A 13,342-nucleotide genomic window follows, 5' to 3' on the forward strand; every position below is an offset into this window, starting at 1 on the left:
CTCAGACCAGCTCCTGAATTACCTGGTGTTTTCTCTTAAAAAGAAGAGGATTTCCAAGTAACAAATTTGTTGGTGGGGCGTGGGACTAAACACTGACACACATGACTGCTATAAGATAACCTTCACTGATGGCAAAGAATGTGGCAGATGCATTCTGTTGTCTCACTTTTTCAGCTGCTTTTCAAATGCATTTGTTTCTCTTTCCCCCTTTGTACTCAGCTTATTTCAGTTGCTGCACACCAAGGGTTCATTTGCACTTGCAGTTTAAATTGATTTCTGATTTGCCCTTGCTCCATTTTGGAAATGGATTCTAAAAGGTCCCTTGTTCCCACTGTGAAAGGGGATCTTTTCTTTACCCCAATGTAATTGGGTTTTCTTTTGGCACGATTGTCATCCCCACTAGTAGTGCCACTTCAAAATCTCCCATCGATCATCTGTGATGTAAATGGCAGTCTGAGTAGCCTGGCTTGGAAATTTGGAGGGAGGGGAGTTGGAGGCTGACAGAGTGTGATGAGGAAGGGTCAGAGCAGTGTGAGGGGAGTAAGAGGAAGAAGGAGGCAGGAGGATTTAAACAGGAGTACATTGCATCTCACTATAGTGGGAGAGACGTAACTACTGTAGATGGCTTTTGTATGCAGGGGGACCAGATGTCCTAAATGCCAAAGGAGGACAAGGCTCCATAAAATGTAAGGCATCCCAGAGAAATGTAGGGCACTACAAAAACAAAAGCTAAATACACTAATATAATAATAATAATAATAATAATAATAATAATAATGTTTATTTATATTTCCCACCTCTCCCCAGGATCGAGGCGGGATTACCTCAGTAAAAATGATATAATAATACAAAATACAATCAATAAAATACTAATACCGAATATAAATATACATTCATTTGAAATGTCTTATACTGTATATATAGTTGTATTACACATATTGTATTCTATTAGGTACTCAGCCATATTTTTCTGATGAACTTATCTTCCCTATAACTTTGGAGACCAGGATTCAAATTCCAGCTCAATGATGAAATCCACTGGGTGATTTTGGGCAAGTCACATGCTCTCAGTCTCAGGGGAAGACAATAGCAAACCTCCTCTGAACAAATTTTGCCAAGAGACCCCTGTGATAGGGCCGCCATAAATTGGAAATGACTTGAAGGCACACGACAACAACAAACTGGCTACAACCTTCAGCCCAATTGATGTTTCTGAGCACTTTTCAAAGGCATCCCCACATATAAAAGTATATCACGTAGGACGAATGACGTGCATAAACTAGATTTAAAGTGAAAATGACCCACTTTTGCGGGTTGTTTTTCACATGATGTTCGAAGTTAACCCAAACAGAAAGTAGAAAAAAACTGCAAATGTGGGTTGTTTTCAGTTGATGTTTGCATGAAAGAGAAATAATGTGAAACTAACCCGAATGGAAAGCCGACAAAACCATTTCATAATGGTAGAGATAATTATCCAGTCATCATATCTGTTCTGTGTCTTTGCTCAGTATTGGCACTGGAGATCAGGATGACCTTGCCTTCTTTTTTTAAAAGTGCAGGGTCCCAAAAAATCTTACTCCCTTAATTGGAACTATACAGCCATACACTCCTTTTGTGTGTTTGTTATTCTTCAATGTATCCTGGAATTTAAAAAATGACAGCCTGTGGGTAGGAATAAAGCATTGCTGGGAATTGGCTCTGAATGTTCCATGACAAGAGGAATGATGTGTGATTGTTTAAAAACAAAACAAACAAAAACACCTAAGAAGTATAACAGAGAAGGCATCATGCTAAAGTGCTTGCTCCTGGGTTAAAGAAATAGATGATAGCTGAGTTAAAAATAAAATGAAAGCACAGCAGCAAGAAAATTTGGACAGGCTTTTCCTTAGATCCTCTAAATTTCAAAATGACTATCTTCCAACTTAGCTGCCTTCAAATGGGATGGTGAAATTTAGGAGACCATGTGGGCCCAGCCCTATATATCTGATCCAGTAATGGACATTTTAATCTGTTGTTTCTCCTAAATTATTCAGTCTTTCACAATGCTTCATATAGTTTAGCTGGGCCTTGATCTCACTAACAAAACATAGAAGTAACCAGGTAAAGTTTTTGGAAATATGAGTCTAAGTCCCAATCAGAAGTAATTCAAAAAGATTACCCTGTAGTAGCCCCCTGCCCCCTCCCTTTCTCCCCCCCCTTGCTGTTGCTGTTGTTTTTGTTGTTAATCTTTAATATTTATACCTCCACCCAAAAAACCCCCCCAAAAACCCCGCTAAGATGTAAGGAAGCTCCTGCATAGCCTATGTAATAGTACTGTATCCATTAGGATTATAGAAATACAAATGTGTACTGTATACTGTATATGCACAGTGGCGCATGCAATGCAAGTTTATTATTCGATGCAATCTTCTTGTTTATATTCACAGGCTGAATCTCCCTTATTCAAAATCCCAAATGCCCCAAAATCTAAAACTTTTGGAGCTACAACACAATTAGTGTAGTTTGTGCATTTGTGAGGCTGGAGATAGACATGAACAACCAGGAATGCCACTGTCACCCCTTGAAGGCAGAAGCGGGTGCTGGAAAGCTCCCTGGAGATCTTCCAAAAGAGTAATCAGTTCCTTTATATAAAATATCATGATGCTGTATTTCCAGGCTGCAGAGAGAAGCGGTTGAAGAGAGACATGAGGAAATTTCAAAAATCTGCTTTTTAAAATAATGCGTGAAAAATAGAGTGAACTTTCAAATGACTGGGGCAGCACCAGAAGCTGCCAGCCATTAGGATCCAGGAAGAAGCAGTTTGCAGCCTGAAATCCTAGTTGTTCCTTTCAACTGCTTCTCTCTGTAGTCCGCAAATGCTGCACCATTTTACAGTGGTACCCCGGGATACGAATGCGCCGGGTTACGAATTTTTCGGGATACGAAAAAATCCCATAGGGATTTATTGCTTCGGCTTACGAAGGTTTCTTCGGGTTACGAAAAAACCGCGGCGCTATTTTCCGCCACCGGAGGGCAGCAGAGAGCTATTTTTCCATTAGCGCCTATGGGAATTCGGCTTACGAAGGTATTTCGGGTTACGAAATTAACCGCGGAACGAATTAATTTCGTAACCCGGGGTACCACTGTATTTTATATAAGAGACCTGATTACTGTACAGCAGATCTCCGGGGAACCCTCCAACCATCTGCTTCTACCTTGGAGGAAGCAGTGCTCTTGGTCATTTGTTCGCAAGACAGAAGCAGGCGGCAGACAAATATTCCAAAATCCAAAAATATCAATTCGAAACACTTCTGGTCCCAAGCATTTCGGATAAAGGAGACTCACCTGTACTCTGTTTTGAACACTGCTTCTCTTTTGAACGTGAGGTCACGCAACAAACAAAACCTACATCCTTTCTTTTGGAAGTGAAGAAAGATGCAAGAGAGGTTGTAAAACTGATTATTTTCCATCGGCTGGAGGAGGCGGGGAGAGTGTGCTAGGATTCCCAACTTGGGTGTCCACTTTATATGGTTTGCTCTGTGTCTTTCTTGTTGTAGAGACATTCTCAGGACTGATTCTACTTGCTCCCATGTCTCCTCCTGTTCCTTTCTCAGTCATGTAGCCAGCGAGTTAGTCCCAACCAGAGTAGACACGTTAAATCAATTGGTGAATGGCAAATCAGCATATAGGTAAAGTCTATTGATTCAGTGGGTTTACTTTATTCGGGACTGTCAATAGCATTCAGGCCTGCTTTTCAGTGTTGTTGCTGCTGCTGTTGTGTGCCTTCAAGTCATTTCTGACATATGGCAATCCTAAAGCAAACTTATCACAGGGTCTTCTTAGCAAGATTTGTTCAGAGGAGGTTTGCCATTGCCTTCCTCTGAGGCTGAAAGAGTGACTTGCCCAAGATTACCTAGATCTTTCCATGGCTGGATGGGGACTTCAACCCAGGTCCCCTGGAATCCTTGTCCAACGCTAAAACGCATAGGACTTTTTCACACGAGAGGCAAGCATCATTAAAACATGATTAAATCATGCTAATAGCACGATTGGGGTGAAGATTATCACACTCCCATGTGCATCTCCCATTTGTGTCCCATACGTAAACTGTAATGGATACATCATTGGGTAATAAAGGCACGTTACAGACCATCCTTTTGGGGCAGCCTGTATCCGGCCCCTTCCCTGCCAGATCGGGGCCTCAGCTGCCACAGCGGCAGCCTCTGAGGCCCCGATCGGCCGCTTTCTAGGGCGTGGGGAAGCAGAAAAAGGCCACTTCCCCGCGGCCTGGAAAGGGGTGTCCTTGGGGCTTCATGCCTCAAGGACACCCGACGGCGGTGGGGACACATAGAAAGGGGCCACTTGGCCCCTTTCTGCTTTGCGTCGCTGGAGCAGCTGTCTGAAGGCTGTGCCAGCGACGCAAAGCTGGAAGAAGCTCCGAAATGGATCTCCTTCCGGTGCCACGGAAAGGGTGCCCCAGGCACCCTTGCGCGGCGCTGGGACGTCACTTCCGCGCCAGCCCGTTTAGAGGTGGTGCGGTGGTGATGTCCCCATGGCGGTGCCCATGTAGAATGGGCGCTGCCATTTTGTACGCGCCGAGCCCGTACTAGGGTTAGGGGCGTCCGGAAAGGACGCCCCTTCCTAACCCTAGTACGTGCTCGGCACGTACTTTATGCCCATTTCTAACGGGCCAAAGTTATTATCCAATGACGTATCCATTACAGTTTACATACAGGACACAAATGGGAGAAGCGCACAGGGGTGTGATAACTTTCTCCCCAATTGCACTATTAGCATGATTTAATCACATTTTAATGATGCTTGCCTCCTCCATGTGAAAAAGCCCATAGATTATCCTCTTTCTGTTTTTTGCACAGTTGGTAGACCTATTGGATTGGTGGTGGCTTATGCCCAGTGTTGCCAAACACCCTCAAAGGAAATTCCCTGATTGGCTTCTCGGAATGCAAATTTTCCAGAATGGGGGCAGGACTTCGAGGTCGGGGCACATGCAAGGCACTATGGGAAAGCTAAAGGAGGTGGGACTTCCAGGATGGGAGGTATGTTGGGAGGTTTTTTGGGGGCGGGAAGGTATTTTTGGCTGCTTTTGGGGGGCGGGTAGATTGAATTTCCCTGAAGGCTGAATTTCCCAGAATCTTCCTGGAAATTTAGCAATCCCAGAAATGACATGGAAAAACTTTAAAAATCCCAATTTCCAGGAAAAATTCCCAAAATTCATAACACTGCTTATGCCACCTAATGGGACACAAGGAATAACTTCAACTCATGTCAAAGTAGTGACACTTTCACACTACACAATTATAGCACTATGATTTACTTTAACTGCTATGAGTGTTTCAAAAAAAGCAGTAACAGACAATAAAAATTAAGGGCATGCAGGATTGATAGAAGCTCAGTTCATGTTTTACCTAAATACAAAGTGAAAGTTATTGACTGCCATCTCTCTAAAATTAACATACAGCCCACATTCATAGGGAGCTAGTGTGGCATATTGGTTTGAGTGTTGGGCTATGACTCCGGAGACCAGGGTTCAATTCCCAGCTCGGCCATGAAACCCACTTAAGCAAGTCACACTCTCTCAGCCTCAAGGGATGATAATGGCAAAGCTCCTCTGAATAAATCTTGTCAAGAGAACCCCCATGATAGGTTTGCCTCAAGGTCACCATAAGTCAGAAATGACACAACAACAGCAAACAACCATATTCATAAATTACATGATGCGCACAGTTCTGACAGTATAAATGGCCCACATTTCAAAATACAGGATTTGTTGTTGTTGTTGCATCTTCTTTAGTGTATGTATAAGAAAAAGTTTTCCAATCCTGCAATAAGGGATATCATAATATCATAATAATGACACCTGAGAACTCAATAAAAGACAAGCTTTCTGATTTTCAAGTAAGGGACAGCCCTAACTGCCATGTCAATATCCTGTGGCATTCTTGGGCTTGTAGTTTGGTGGGGCACTAGAGTTCCCTGAAAGAGTTTTAAATAGCTCTCCCTAAACTACAAACCCCAGAATTCCATGGGATATTGCCATGGCAGTCAAAGCAGAATCACAGGAATGTGACTGAAGTGTGAAAGTGACCCTAGAAACCTGAGTCACCTGATCTGTATCTGATCTTCATCTAATACAAACTTTGCATGGTTTGTGGACAGAAACAGAGGTTGGTAAGAGGCCCTCCCTCCGTGCCAACTGTCATTGCTCTGGATTCTGTGGGGAGAAGAGCATCCAGGCACAGCTCCATCATGCCTTGACCTAGCAGCTGGTAAAAGGTCTTCCTCTGTATCCCAACTGCAATTGCACTGGCCTCTAGGAGAGAAGAACAGCCAGCATCTGCTGGATTTAATCTCATTTTTCTTGTGTGTCATCCCATTTTCCTTATGTGTCATGTCTTAGATGGTAAGCCTCAGAGCAGTGAAGTGTCAGATTAATTATTTGTAAGCCACTCTGTCCGTTCTGGCTGATGGAAAAGGAATAAATACCCTAAATAAATAAATTAAATTAATATGCAGGGAACAGAAACATCACAGGAACTGTTCACCATCTTAAGTGAACTATACTGAGTTAATGTGGCCAGCTGGGCTAATTTATTGGTGGCTATAAGTTAGCCCAACAAAAGCTGTTTTGGTGCTGCAGGCAACAGATCTAGCACCTCTTCATAATTTTGTTTGATATCCTTGGTTTCATGTATCTCTACTTTAACTGGACATCACTCTGGCAATTCTCTTCTCAGTTGTAGACTTGGCTCTGGACTGTTTGCTTCATTTGACTTTGAATTGTTTGGACTATGCCTCTGCTTTTAAGGACACAAGTATCAACTTGGAACTCACCTGCCTTTTTCCTAGTCAGCATCTACAGACTGGAAGTAGACATTCCTGGGTGCTTTTGTTGCTATGTGCCTTCAAGTCGTTTCTGACTTATGGCAACCCTAAAGTGAATCTATCATGGGGTTTTCTTGGCAAGTTTCTTCAGAGGGGATTTGCCATTGCCATCCTCTGAGACTGAGAGAGTGTGACTTGTCCAAGGTCACCCAGTGGGTTTACATGGCTAAACTGGGATTCTAACTTTGCTCTCCAGAGTCATACTCCAACCTTCAAACCACTAGACCACCTGGGTCCTTGCCCACTTTAAAACAGATCAGAAAGGAATAAATGACTGGCTCCATTTATTCTTTAGAAGTTCATCCCCATGATCTGTGATCTTTCTAGCAGAAAGTGCTAGATTTTAGAATCACTCCACCAGGCTTTATCAACACCTCCACTTTTCAGCAAGGCTTCCTCAAGTGGCCATAAAAGATTATTCTAAGCCTCGTCCGGGGCTGCTCCTTCCACTGGACTGAATGAAGCAGCCGCCTCAGGCAAATGAACTCGGGTGTCATAAAAAAGCAGCAATCCTTAGAACAATCAGTTCACAGTGAGATAATTTTAGACTCTGAACTCCGTGATATCACAGAAAGGCCATTTTTAGATGGGAATGTACATGAGCTCATTTATTTCAAAATGTGGAAAGTTGGCCTGTTGTTTTAAGGGACTTTCCTTCTTATTCTGCTAAATGAGACCCTGATCTTCTATCCAAAAATCCTGTCCTAACAGTCAGAAATAATGCAGTTTGACACCACATTAACTGCCATGGCTCCATACTATAAAACCCTGGGATTTGTAGTTTTGTGAGGCATGAAACTACAGAGAGGACTAAAGAGCTTGTTAAACCACAAATTCCAGTATTCCATAGCATGGCGCTGCAGCACTTCAAGTGGGGTTAAAGGCCACTATTTCTACGGTGGTGATAAACCTCTACTCTGGGGATGTTCCCACTTAAGATTTGAAACGATTTAAAATACAACGTTTTTAATAAAATCGATTCAAAATAACACTGTTCTTATCCCGCTATCCGAATCGCTTTATTCATCGTTCCCATCTGGTTATTTAAATCGAAGTTTTTACCTGCAAGCGTTCCTACTTGGCATGAAATTGGTGTTTAAATAAAGCGATTCTTCTCCTCCATACCTTATTTGGAGCTGTCAATCAACAGTACGTCAGAATGACGTAACGTTAATCCGGAATATTTGGAAGCGATTTATCTTTTGGCATCGTTTCCATTTCATTGACAGCCAGGGAGAAACCCTTCAGAGAGCCCAGAGATCAATGGGAGAGGCTTCTGGCAAAGCGAAGCTCTTTCCAGAGGAACTATGGGATAGGTTTTGGAGGGCAGCATCCTGTCTCCCAAGACAGCCAGGGAGAATCCCTTCAGAGAGCCCAGAGATCAATGGGAGAGGCTTCTGGCAAAGCGAATTAGAGGAACCCAAGCTCTTTCCAGAGGAACTATGGGAGAATCCCTTCAGAGAGCACAGAGATCAATGAAGGAGGCTGCTGGAAAAGCAGGGAGGGAGCACTCTTCCCAAAGATTCTCTTTCCAGGGTTGGAGGAGAAGGCAGATTCCATTTGGGGAGAAAGGCTCTATCCCCCCCCCATTGATCAGAGCCCTTCCCTGCCTGGGCGAGATCAGATGCCTCCTCGCGAGGAGCCTTCCCTTCCTGCCTCTCCTCCGTTAGAAATGGGCTCTCCCCACACAGAGGGGAGGTTGCAATCCTCCTGGGGAAGCCTTGTAGTCCTTTGGCAGATGCAGGCGCTTAAAGCGCTGAAGAGATTAAGCGCCTGTAAACCATTAAAATAAAAAATAAAAATAATCCTTATCTCTTATTGAAAGACCACAGCAGACAACAGGGGCAAGGGAAGCAAAAAAAATGGCGACAACCACGATGGATGGGGACAGAAAGGGCAACTCCTCCAAGGCCAGCCCCCATCGCAGTCCGCTCCTCCCATCTATCTAACCCGATTCAAAGGCTGTCGTTCCTATTTAAATACTCTGGTTCCTAACTCGAATCAATGGAAAAACGTAGGTCGGACCCTAGTGTTTTTTTAACACGTGTTAAATGAGGAAAATTCGATTTAAATTTTTATCCCGCTCTACGATTCGATTTGTAGTGGGGACGACTGCGGGTTGCTCTAGAACCGTTCTAGATTTAAATCGGATCCTAATAGGAACGCCACTCCTTGGATTCGATTCAGAACATCCCCTCTGAAGCAATGTGTATTAGATCCCTTCATCTGATTGTTTGACGCTTATTAATAAGAGAAGAGGTATCTTCATTGCTCTTTGTCTTCTGGACTTGGCTGTTACAGAGTAATGAACCCTCATATTTTTGCAGACAGAAGAGTTATTCAGTTTGGAACAATTTGCTCTTACGGTGAAATGTATCACATCTTCCATGAGAAACCACCTCACTAGGGCTCAGATAGAAAGTTTAGGATGGGATGTCCCTGGGAGACAAAAAGTAATTGGCATTACGTTCAGTGCTATACGAGAATTATGATTTATGCGTAACTTTAGTACAAAAAACATTACTAACGTTTTTGTATGGTGTGGTATGAGGGTTGATACTATGAAGGGTTGATACTATGAGTTACCATACACCAACTGTAGTGATGCCACTGTATGGAGGAACATGCAAATACAAACAAAGTATGAGGCAAACTGCAAAAACCTACAGGATTGCAGTTCAGCTAAGAGGCTTTGATTGTGTAATTGCCCTGCCTCGTTCACAAAATTTTACCAAGATTTTACCAATTTTATCAAATTTTTGCAATTTGTAACCTTACTATATTTTCCTACTTTTTTTCCCCCTCCATCTTTCTTCTAACTGGCAAGTGGTTTGTAACAGGCGATATTCTGAACTAACCTGCCAGATTACACACTGCCTCTTTCCCGCATCAGTAAAACAGTTGGCAAAGATCTGAGTTATTTCTATTATAAGCAGAACTCTCTCTCTCTCTCTCTCTCTCTCTCTCTCTCTCTCTCTCTCATACACACACACACACAACCACACTGTCTGTACATGTACACACATGTGTCAAAACACCCTTTCTCTTTGGAGATGAGTAAATTTGTGGGTAGTCTTTACACCCCTAATGTGTTGATCAGAGTTCTACCTTTATGCAGCTTAGCTACACATTCCCTTGCATATGCCATGATGATAAGAGGGGCAACCAGCTGTCCAATACAGAGTCTCAGGTGCTGCTCACACCATGAACAGTAAATTAATGAGCTTTTTGCCTATTTTTAGTAACGAGCAGCTGAAGTGCATGAAAAAGGGGGAGCCTCAGTAGCTGCTCAATGCAGAAAGGAGGAAATGAAAAAAGCCCTTGGTTTTTCTCTGCCTGGATCTAAGGGCCAGCTCTACCATTAAGCAGAGTGAGCTACAGTCAGCTGTCCATATCTACAGATTCCTTATCCATGGATTCAACCATCCATGGTTTGAAAATATTTATATATACAGACTACAGTGAGCCCATGATATCCGCTGGGGTTTGGTTTCAGGATCCCCTATGAATACCAAAATCTGTGAATGCTCAAGTCCCATTAAATACAATGGAGTAGTGAATGGTACCCCTTATATAAAATGGAAAATTAAGGTTTGTTTATTGGAATATATATGCATTTCAAATATTTTCAAGCCATTGATGCTTAACTCCATGGATAAAAAAATCTGTGGATACAGAGGGCCAACTGTGTGTGTGTGTGTGTGTGTGTACATACACACACACATATATAGGAGAGAGAGAGAGAGAGAGAGAGAAGCATGGTGTAGTGGTTTGAGCTTTGAACAACAACTCTGGAGACCAGGGTTCAATTCCTAGCTCAGCCATAAACCACTCGGTGACCTTAGGCAAGTCACACTTTTTCAACCTCAAGGAAAGGCAATGGCCTCAGAACAAACCTTGCCAAGAAAACCCTGTGATAGGGTCGCCATAAGTTGGTAATAACTTGAAGGCAAACACACACACATATATAAATTCTAAAAAGCAAATCTTCATTTTATATAAGGGGTACCATTTCAATGCCATTGTATGTAATGGGACTTGAGCCTCCACTGGCTTTGGTATCCACAGGGAGTCCTGGAACCAAACCCCAGCAGTTAACAAGAGTCAACTGTACTTGCCTCATGCATCAAATGCAGCATTTTGTGGGACATGCAAAAGCAACAGTATTTTCTGTCTGAGGAGAGACCTTTGTGTGTTCCTGTCAACCTGCCCTGCATGCCTGAAGATAGCCTGCTGCCCTCAAGTGAAGTGGAGGATGTGGTCTCATCACCAGTGTTGAAGTAAGGTTCAAATGCACGGCCACCTGGTTTCCATAGGTTGCATGGGAATGGGTGGGTGCCATCTTGTCCTTTCCCCCTCAGGTAGAATAATGTTTTCAGTCAGCCCTGCCTTTTCTCATGCAAGGGAAAGAGGGACAATTAATTGATCACACATGGGATGCCAAAGAACAGGGGAACATTGGCAGGCACTACTTGTTAACATGCTGGGCTAAGGAAAGCTTTTTCAGTTGAGGGAAGCCATGGCATTTAGCTCCCATACTGGCCCTCCCTATAATATTCAAATTTTCACAAGCTAGCTCAGCCTCTTCTAGGAAGGCTGCTTGTTATTACTAAAGGGGACGTGCCTGGCTTCAGAAACCATTGGCCTAAATCCAACTGCTAGTCCCAACTAGTATAGATAGAGGCACTGAATCAATTATTGGGTGATAATTTCATGCTTATGTAAAATCCATGCTCCAACGGTCCTACGCTGGTTGGGAAAAGCAATTAGATTTAGGCCATTGGCTCTAGAGGAGTTTGGGGAGGGAAGTATGGCTCAGCCATGGTTTCTAGGATGACGTTGTTAGAATCTGAGAACAATATCAGCATGGCCTCCTCAGACTGGTTGTCCATGTTCTTATATCTGGAAAGACAAGATCCTACCTTTGCTTACACCAGTCATGGGCAACTTTGTTGGGAGTATGGTCCAGTTTTCCTTCCATAGGATGCACTACAGGACATATCAGCTGTATTTTCTTTAATAATAATAAAAAGTCCCCCTCCCCAAGGCAAAAGTGACCAGAAATCTACTTTGGGTTTATTTTTGGTCAGGTGGGTTTAAACAATGCACATGGCAAATGGCAATCATCATTTCTACTAGCTTCCAGGAGTGGAAATTGACCCTCCAAAATATGGGGAGCATTGAGGGGTCTCAGGAAGCCTTAGGACCCATGGAAGTGGTCTTGGAGGCTACATACACCCCATAGCCCCACCTTGCCCACATTAGAGTTGCCCACCTTGCCCACACTTGGTTTAGAGAAATTCCAACATCTGCTCTAAAATTTCCTTGGAATCTATGGTGACATTTCATGAACATAGTAAATCTGATTTCAAGGGCATTATATGATGTCTATATCGGATCCTCCTCTTCCTTGATATTCTCAAAGAGCCCCAAACAGATAATAAGGCAGGATTTCTCTTTCTAGTGGCCATGATGATTTTTCCTCGGCAAAGCTTTTTCTTCTGTACGTTTCATGGTACTGGTTTTAATTATTTGTCGGAGAAAAATGCTGGTATATTGTTATTTATCATTTTTTTGCTCCACCCCACTCTCCTTTTTTATAAGAGAAAAAAAAATCAGCACAACATTGGATACTTTCCAGCCCAACGGTCAGTCAGGATATGTTAGTGGCAAGCTAGATATTTTTGGTATAAGATAATCAGTCAAATATTTAAGTTTTTATGAGTAAGCTATCTAGATGTGATGTCTTGCATTTTTTCAATTAGCCCAAGAATTATTATCTGCTTGACTTAGGCTGCATCCACATTGCAGAAATAATCCAGTTCGATACCGCTTTCACTACCATGGCTCCATGCTATGGAACTGTGGGAATTGCAGCTCTGCTCTTCTGCAACAACAAACTCCAAATCCCAGAATACCGTAGCATTGAGCCATGACAATCAAAGCTGTGTCAAACTGGATTATTTCTGCCGTGTGGATGCAGCCTTAGTCCAAGAATTATATCTTCTTTCCTCTAGTTATTATTATTATTATTAACCTTTATTTATAAAGCGCTGTAAATGTACACAGCGCTGTACATACAATCCTTTTAATTAGACTGTTCCCTGCCCTCAGGCTTACAATCTAAAAAGACATGACACAAAAGCAGAAGGGAAAGGTGGTGGGGCTAGTAGGCTAATACATAAAAATACATAGCAATACAGGAAATGGTTCGATAAAACAGGCACCAAAAGAACATCAAATAGCAAGCGACAATTATGCAATGCCTGGGAACGCTTCTTGGAACAGGATGGTCTTCAACTCCGTTTTGAAGCTGGTTAAAGAAGTGATGGCTCTTGCTCATGGGGGAAGAAGGTTCCAGGCGTGAGGGGCAGCGAGTGAAAAGGGGCGAATCCAAGATGGAGCAGAGGAAATCCTGGGCTGGGACAGCAGACCTTGACTACCAGAACGGAAGGCCCTG

This window comes from Sceloporus undulatus, chromosome 6 (genome assembly GCF_019175285.1).
Source record: "Sceloporus undulatus isolate JIND9_A2432 ecotype Alabama chromosome 6, SceUnd_v1.1, whole genome shotgun sequence".
Lineage (NCBI taxonomy): Eukaryota > Metazoa > Chordata > Lepidosauria > Squamata > Phrynosomatidae > Sceloporus > Sceloporus undulatus.